The 7,995-nt window shown below is 37.6% G+C and overlaps 1 protein-coding gene across 1 annotated transcript in view; it reads right to left on the bottom strand.

Moving 5' to 3' along the window:
• The window catches only part of Shroom4 (shroom family member 4), a 346,076-nt gene that overhangs the window by 164,639 nt on the left and 173,442 nt on the right, over positions 1-7,995 (bottom strand). The gene's annotated exons all lie outside the window — the stretch shown is intronic.

Below are 7,995 nucleotides of genomic sequence, written 5' to 3'. Positions count from 1 at the left end.
AAAAAAAGTACAAGAACATGGCAAAATGCAGAAGGTACAAATGTGGTGGTTGCCAGTGATGGAAAAATGGGAGACACTGGTTATTTTGTTAGCATGGGGTGAGGGGTTTGCTTGTATCATTGCAGGTAATGGACAAATGGTATGGGAAACTTCTAAGAGGATGTGGCCAGGTGAAGTCCTCCCCATGATGCATCCATGGAGGAGCTTGACTCTACTCTTCTCACCACCAAAAGACTTCCTTCAGACAACAACTGCAGAAAACTACTAAGGAGGCAGAAGGAATTGTTAATTGTCAGTGCTTACCTGAAATTAGAACAGCTGGAGGGCCCTTTTTAACACACCCTCTGAAAGGTATCTCTGTCTTTCACACCTCTGTTCCTCTCTGTTTGGAAGTACCTAGAATTCATCTATTCCCTTTACCACCTCATGGCAGTTAGAGGTATTTCTCAAGAAGAGGGGACAATCAAGTTAGTCATAGTATTGGCAGTCAGATGGGATTAGACACTGGAAAAGTGCCAGTACAGATAAATTAGAACTGTGGGTGGAGGTACAGCTTGTTAAAGGGTAGACCTCAAGACAAAAGATCAAATAACTACACCTATATACTTCCCCTAGGAATGAACAACAGTGTTGATATTCAATTGTAGTTATTGTAAAACAGAAAGGGGGAGATGTGGGAGATAAGATAGGAAGATTGGGGCCTAGTTGGCCTCTGTGAGCACTAAGAAGTTATTCTATAGGCATACTGGCACAATTCAAATTCTAGGGAATAATTAATACATTTGAGAACCTGTTGTTTACCTAGACATGTAGCTTGGGTGGTAGGAGGCAGATCAAACTTGTGTTACTCTTACTGCCTGTACCTGTGTCTGAATGAATAAAGGTAGGGTGAGCCAATCACTCACAGATGTTTGTTGACATGAAAATGGCAATTTAAAAAAATGGAGGAATAATAGGCCATAATGAGCCATAAGCTCACCTTGATTTTGCAATGTTTACACTTAATATGGGTGAGGAGAGGCAAGAGTTCCCTGGACTCCATCTTTTAACCTAATTCTGTGTCTCCTTGTTCTTCTTTGTTATCCTTCAGTCAGATACAAAGCTTAGAGTCTGGCTGCTAGATTGATGTACAGACTTAATACAATCTCAATTGAAATATGGACAACAATCCTCAGAGAAATAGTGAAAACAATTCTAAAATTCATATGAAGTCAAAAGATATGCACAATATCAATAACAAGCCTGAGGAACATCAGCAAAGCAGGAAGCATCATACTCAGACTGACTTCAAGCTATACCACAAAGCTATAGTGATAAAAATAGCATGATACTAGCTTAGAAATAGACAAGTGGACCAATGGAACACAATAGAGGATACAAAAACAATTCCAGACAAATTCACCCATATGATCTTTGACAAAGGGCCAAATACACATACACAAACTGCATATTATTGTCTTCATAGTGGTTATCCATAGCACAAGATGCAGACATGATATCCTGTCCAAAAATTACCAATGATGTTGAACATTTTTTCATATACTTACTTGCTATCTGTATTTCTTCCTCTGAGAAGTGCATGTTCATCTCAGATGCCCATTTTTGGATTGGGTCTTTAAATTCAGGGGACCTGATTTTTTTTTCCAGAACCGGGGATTGAACTCAGGCCCTTGTGCTTGCCATGGAAGCGCTTATTCCACTGAGCCATCTCTCCGGCAACAACCTGATTTTTAAAAAAAATTCTTTGTATTCTAGATTGAAGGCCTTTGTCTGAGGGACAGTCAGCTATAATTTTTCCCACTGTGTTGGCTTTCTTTTTACTTTGTTGGAGATTTGCTTTGAAGTGCAGAAACTTTTCAAAAAGATGAGATCCCAGTTGTTGATTCTTTGAAGTATTTCCCATGCAGTTTGGTTTTTGTTCACAAACTCTCTACCTACCCAACTGTCTGCAAGATTTCTACTTGTCAGTAAATGGAAGCAACAAGAAAACATACTCTTAAGTGAAATAAACCAGACCAGCATGTGTAAACATCATATTGTCTCCTTAGTGTGAGAACCTTAAAGAGAAAAAATGAAATTTGAAGGGTACAATTGACTCTGGTAAAAGGGAATGAGTTACTGAGTTGAGGAGAAGGACAAGAGAGGGAGTAGGGGAAAGAGATTTATCTATGTGTATAAGCAGGATGGTTTGGACAACTGTACGGTGGATTTCTGCTGGTCTATAGAAAGAAGTTAATGCTTTAATTTGTTTCATCTCCTTTTTCAATTGTTTCTCTGTGTTGCCTTCTTAATTTCTTATATATTTCTTTCTTTTTTGCTTTCTTCTTCCAATTTTATTATTTATTTATTTATTTATTTATTTATTTTGCGGTACTGGGGATTGAACTCAGCACTCTGTGCAAGCCCTTATTCTCCTGAGCTCTCTCCCCAGCCCCCTCTTTTTCCAATTTTGGATGCATATATCTGGTAATATGAATAACTGGTCAGAGGACAACATTATGTACTACAACAAATACTGTGAAATTCATATTACTTTGTTAAGTGAAAATCTGTATCACTTGTAATTTTTTTTCTGTTTTAATTCTAATTTGTACTCTTTAAAAAACTAAAAAAAACCCAAAGTACTAAAAAGTAATTAGATTTCCCAAGTAAGAGACCCAGCCAAATATGGGTAATTGACCTAAAGAAACTTCTCAGATGAAGAAATATAAATAGTATATAGCACATGAAAAAAATGTCAAACATCTCTAGCTATTAAGAAATTCAAATTACAACAGCGGTGAAATTCTAACTTACTCCAAAAAGAATGGCTACTATCAAGAATAAAATAATAAGAAATGCTAAAAAGGGCACATGGAATAGGGAGAACTCTTCTAAATTGTTTGGAATATAAACTAGGTAACAAGTATGGATGTCAATGTGGACATTCCTCAAAGAACTAAAAATATAAATTCTATTCAACCCAGAAATTTTTCTTCTAGGTTGTCTTGGTTACTTTTCTCTCATTGTTGGGACAAATACCCAACATTCAAAATTAAGGAAGGAAAGATTTATTTATCTCACAGTTAGTGGAGGTTTCAGTCCATACTTAGCTGGTTCCAAGTCAGAGTGCCACATGGCAGAGGGCAGCAGCTCATGGTGGTGGAAAACAGCAAAGTACAAAAAGGGAGGGGTACCTACTGCAGCAGCTGTGTAGCCTCTTTCCCCTCCTTACATTATAATTCAGATTGTCCACCCAGTGTGGGAATAGCACTCACACCTGTAATCCTAGCATTGGGTCATGAATTAATTACAAACTCTAGAAGCCATTTAAATGACTGCATGAGGCTTTAGGGGGACAACTAGACACAAATCATAACATAGATATGTCCTCAAATGAATTAAAGACATCATCTTACAATGATATATGCGTTTCCATGTTAATAGCAGCAAAATGAGTAATAGCTAAATCTTGTGTGTAACCTATAAATCTATCCATTAAAAAATTAATGGATAATGAAAATATAGTATTTAGAGAGAATGGTATGCTACTTTACCATAAAGATGATAAAAATGAGTCATTATAATGCAAAGGATGTAAGGAAAATGATGCAAGCTGAGAAAGTCAGGAGCCAACATATGTATATTACCACTGGAAGCCAGTAAAGAAAAGGAAGTGAATTACCTTGTGAGTTTCCAGTAAGAAGTATGGCTTGCTAACACCTTAGATTTAGCATAAGGAAATCTACTAGGGTTTGAAGGTCACTGTGAAAACTCCACATTGAAATTTGATCACCATCATGAGGTATTAAGAAGTGGGACCTTTAACACGTGATTAGGTCATAAAATTTTGCCCCATGAATAGATTAAACCATTCATGACATACTGGATTATCAAAGTAAAGGGTTATTGTAAAGGTGAATCTGTTATAAAACCCAGTTTGGCTTTGTCTCTAGTGTACAGCTCTCTTGCTACTTGATATTCTGAACATTGCCTAGGAACTGCAGATTTCTCACCAGCAATAAGGATGTTACTGGATGCAGGCCTTTAATCTTGGATCTCCTATACTCCAGAAGCATAAGATGAATAATCTATACTCTTTATAATATTTGGTCTAGGTGCTGGGGAGATGGCTCAGTGGAATAAGCACTTCCCTGGCAAGTGCAAGGTCCTGAGTTCAATCCCTAGTTCTGCCAAAAAAAATTTTGGTCTATTGTATGGATGAAGGTGAGGTATGTGCTCTATTTCTTATTTTGTGTGCCAAAAATTTTTAAGTATTTAAATTTTACATCTTCATTTATAGCACATTTAATATCTTAAATGTTAAAACAGAAGAAATTACCTGTAAATGTTTTCCAATCCTTTGGAAAAATTATGTAATGGGTCACTTCTAGGGAAAGTTTATGAAATTGTTAAAGGATAATTTTATTTTAAGCCACTGTTTGACTATAAGACATATATTACATGTTGAATATTTTAGTGAGAGAATATTATGAGCTATATTTCCCCCCTCAGGACTTGCTATTGTAGCAAAGGTATCACACTAAAAGGTACAGGCTTCTATTGCTATCCCTAGCTCCAGGACAGAGATAAAGAGGTTCTTCTTAGGGAAAAGGAAGAATGACAGAAGACTTCATCATAAGCACAGATGGTAGCAGCAGTCCTTCCTGAGGGGACTGACTGTACTTGGAACAGGTTTGGAGAAGTTTAGGTGTAGGTATTATCAGAAACAGTAGACATCTTGGAGAGCACCAAAGAAGGTGTTGGTGCCTTTATATTAGTAGAAACTGAGGAAATGACAAACTGTCCAGAATTTTAACACAGATAATAAGACAGAGACAATTAGGTCAAGTCATCTTGGGGTCGCCAGTATCACTGGAGAGTGTGGAAGTCTGTGCATATGCTAGGCTGTATGCACTAATGAGCAATCTGAGTAGGGAGGCAAACTTGAGATCATTGTCCATGCTACACATAGATTCACTAGATCTCAGGATTTAAACACAAATTCTGATAAAGCGCAGGTCAAACAACAAGCTGTTTTGATCCAGAGGTTGCTTCTAAGAATCTACCCCTAAAAAGATGTCACATTTATCCCTACTGGTCTGGAATACTGTGTACATCCCTGAGGCTACACTCTCATAGTGAAGACCAGAGAAAGAACATATGGCTAAATTCAGGGAAAAACATAAATAGCTTGAACTTTGAAAACAAACTGCAAGTTACACACACATTCAAAAGTAAGGACTTAGTGTCTAACTGGAGAAGAAGATTAATTGCAATCTGAATAAATGTTTCATAAAGACCTAAGGTTGACACCTAAGAAGCTAGTCTGGAAGAGAAAAACAAAACAAACAAAAAAACAGCATGGGAATCAGAGACTGCACAGTACAGTGGAAATATACTTTACAGAATTAGTCCAGAGAAGTCCTCAAAAATAAACAGATGGTAAATCTTTTGAAAAGGGGAAAACAATACGGAAAAAAGACCAGGGAGATGGCTCAGTGGAAGTGCCCCCCTGGCAAGTGCAAGGGCCTGAGTTCAATCCCAGGTTCCACAAAAAAAAAAGAAAGAAAGAAAGAAAAAAAAAAGAAAAAAGGAATAGGACCAAGAGATAAAGGGACAGGAGAAGAAGAAAAGGATGAAAAAATAATTAAGATGTGTTATGTATATATACCAACAAATGACTAAATAATTAACTCATCCCAGAAATCAGAGGAGGCATGATCATTACTTAAAAGTGCATAGCATGCACAAAGCCTTGGTTTTGATTCCTAGCACCCCCCAAAATGATGACCACACAATAATGATGGATGAGAGTTCCCATATTACTTATAATGTACAATTTTCAAAAAAATTATGATATGAAAGACACGGTAAGTGTGACTCAGACACATAGGAAATAAGGTACACAAACCAAAGTAACATTGAAAAAGCTCAAATGTTGAAATCAGGAAATATTAAGGCACTCCATCTTGGTGGGCCTACTGGGAAGGAGCTGAAGAACCAGAAGCTACCAGGCACTGGCAGCCCACTGCACATCAGCCAGCCTATAGGAAAGGAGCAACAGGACCTGCAGATAGTCGGGCCTAATAGTCTACTTGTACTGGTCCCAACTGGAAGGAGCAGAACACAGCAACCAGACTCGGGTCAGGTCCTTCCAGGTGAATTTGAGTCCAGTAGATCTAGATCCAATGAACTGAGGTATACTGCTAGGCCCAGCCGAGCACAGACCAACACCCAAAACTATAACTGCATCCTCATGACACAGAGGTGTAGGTAACTGGGGGGAACCAGTCTGATTGGAAGACTCTGGGTGCATAAAGGGGAGGTACCCAGACAGAAGTCATGGGAACTGAGTTAAAAATTCCTAATTTAATATCTACTTGATTATATAGCTATGTTTGCCCCTATCATCTAAAGTACAAATATATTAGTTACAAAAGTTTATCAATTTCTAAATTTCACTACCTGTTATTAGTATTGCTAATTGTACTGCTGTAAATGGAAACCATATCTGCCTTAACCACATGTTTTCCCTTGAGTATTAACATTGGGAGGTGCTTGGGCAATGACCTCACTAAAGCCTTATATTAAAGGATGGAGGACAGTTCCAAATGGAAACCAACATCTCACTCTCAATTAGTAGAGAATGCAAAATCTTGTGACAGACACAAAACAAGAATCTCTGACACAGAAGAGATACCTAACACTCTTTACAGAGAGGGTCTACTTCAGTGATTCAGCTACGTACTACCAAATGTCACCATAAAAGTTACCACAGAAAATAAGTTAAGATTCCCTCAGAAATAGAAAATGACAAAAAGGAGCAAATGCATTCTCAGGCCACGAGCCCACCCAGAACAAATGCAGGAGACATCAGCATAGAAGAAAGTGGAAGCTACACACCTGAAATCTCTCAAATAATAGCAACTGAAGTGTTGAAACAGCTGCAGAAGAGTACAGAGGAAATCAGATCAGAAATAATCTCACGGGTAAAAAAAGAAATGATAACTACAATGAAAGAATTACTAAACATTTCTAAAGATGATACTGGTAAAAAGTAGAGAATATAAAAATGATGGAAATCTTTAATGAACAATATAGGAAAGAAATAGAATGCATGAAGTAGATTCAGAGACAAACAAAAATTAAAAACTCCATTAACAGTTGGCAAAACCATCTGAATAAAAGTGAAGATAGACTTTCAGACTTTGAAGAAACCATTGCAGCTAGTGAAAAGTTAAGGAAAGATCTCTTAAAAACAACTGGGATCCAGGAAATAATAATTTAATAGCTGCAAGATGATGCAAACGTGAACAACAGAAGACTAATAGATATCAGTGACAAAGAAGGAGAAAACAGAAACACCGTAACAAGAATATGGGCAGAAGTAATATCAGAAAACTTCCCAAATATGAGGAAACAATCTGACGTTCAGGTAACCAAGGCACCTAGAATCCAAACAATATCAACCCAATTTAAACCACATGTAGACATATAATAATCAAGATCCCCGAAATTCAGCACAAGAACATACTAAAAGCCACCATAGAAAACAAACAAATCACATTTAAAGGAAAACTCATCAGAATAACAGCAGATTTTTCTTCACAAACCATCAAGTCAAGAAGAGCATGCAGTGAATTACTTCATGTCCTCCAAGAAAACAAATTCCAACCCAGACTGATATACCCTGAAAAACTCTCAAGTTGAAAGGAAAAGTGAAATAGTTCCATGACAAAGAACAACTAAAGAAATTCATGACAGCCAAACCAACCCTACAAAGAGTACTAAAAGGTATTCTAAAAAGTGTTCAAAATTCCAAGAACAACAACAGAAAGAACCCATGAAACATGGCAAACTATTAGACACAAGATAAAATTAGGGAGTGCCTCTCCCACCCCGCCCGCCGAGTAGGATTTTCTGCTGAGTTCCGGGAGCCCCCAGACCCAGTCCTAGCCCAGGTCCGGTGAGTGTGCGGAGAGTTTCCTGCTACCCTGCGCCGGCGGGACCAGT

The sequence above is a fragment of the Octodon degus genome, unplaced genomic scaffold, assembly GCF_000260255.1.
Source record: "Octodon degus isolate 3935 unplaced genomic scaffold, OctDeg1.0 scaffold00263, whole genome shotgun sequence".
Taxonomy (NCBI): domain Eukaryota; kingdom Metazoa; phylum Chordata; class Mammalia; order Rodentia; family Octodontidae; genus Octodon; species Octodon degus.
Note: the sequence above shows the minus strand (reverse complement) of the source record. Positions and strands in the feature narration are given on the sequence as shown.